This window comes from Orycteropus afer, unplaced genomic scaffold (assembly GCF_000298275.1).
Source record: "Orycteropus afer afer isolate SDZICR_OR568_19922 unplaced genomic scaffold, OryAfe1.0 scaffold00224, whole genome shotgun sequence".
Taxonomy (NCBI): Eukaryota; Metazoa; Chordata; class Mammalia; order Tubulidentata; family Orycteropodidae; genus Orycteropus; species Orycteropus afer.
Window position 1 is genome coordinate 4,062,043 of NW_006921811.1, and position 721 is coordinate 4,062,763.

The 721-nt window shown below is 44.7% G+C and overlaps 1 protein-coding gene across 1 annotated transcript in view; it reads right to left on the reverse strand.

Moving 5' to 3' along the window:
- The window catches only part of STX18 (syntaxin 18), a 180,497-nt gene that overhangs the window by 161,691 nt on the left and 18,085 nt on the right, over positions 1–721 (reverse strand). The gene's annotated exons all lie outside the window — the stretch shown is intronic.

The following is a 721-nucleotide window of genomic DNA, read 5'->3' on the forward strand; positions in this document are numbered from 1 at the left end:
AAGGAAATTTTCTTTGTTGGTTACCAGGGGTGGGAGGGGAGGGGAGGGAACACTGTTAGACAGATAGAGATAAGTATTGATTTGGGTGAGGGGAAAGGCAATCTACCAAAGGTGAGTGAACAATATGGTGGAATTGAGGAAGAGAAAGACAGAGAGGTGCATGGGAGGTACAGACAGCAAAGATGAACCCTTTTGCACATACAGTACTGCGTTGTCAGTTAAGGCAAACATGAGTATACAGGTGGATAGATGGGTAGAGAGGCTGAACTATTAGGTATGTCTATGAAATGGGGAGTGTACCCAAGAACATGTATAGGGTTGCCAGACAATGGTCCTTTAAGTTTACGTGTATGATCTGAATTCCCAGGTGTATAGTAGAGCTGATATGGGGCAAAGTTGTAGTCACTGCTTGGTCACAGCCAGCTACCCAGAGGGACCAAGTAGCTGTGGGCTCGGGACCATAGTCGCAGGGGACATCAAGCTCAATTGGCATAACATACTATACAAAACATTGTTCCACATCCTACTTTGGCGAGTAGCAACTGGGATCTTAAAAGCTAAGCAAGCTGCCATCTAGATGCAACGATGGGTCTCTCCTCATCCAGAGCAAAAAAGAATGAAGAAAACCAAAAATTCATGGAAACAATTAGTCCCAGTGACTGGTACACCATGCAATCTTCAACCTATATAACTATGAGACCAGAAGAACTAGATGGTGCCC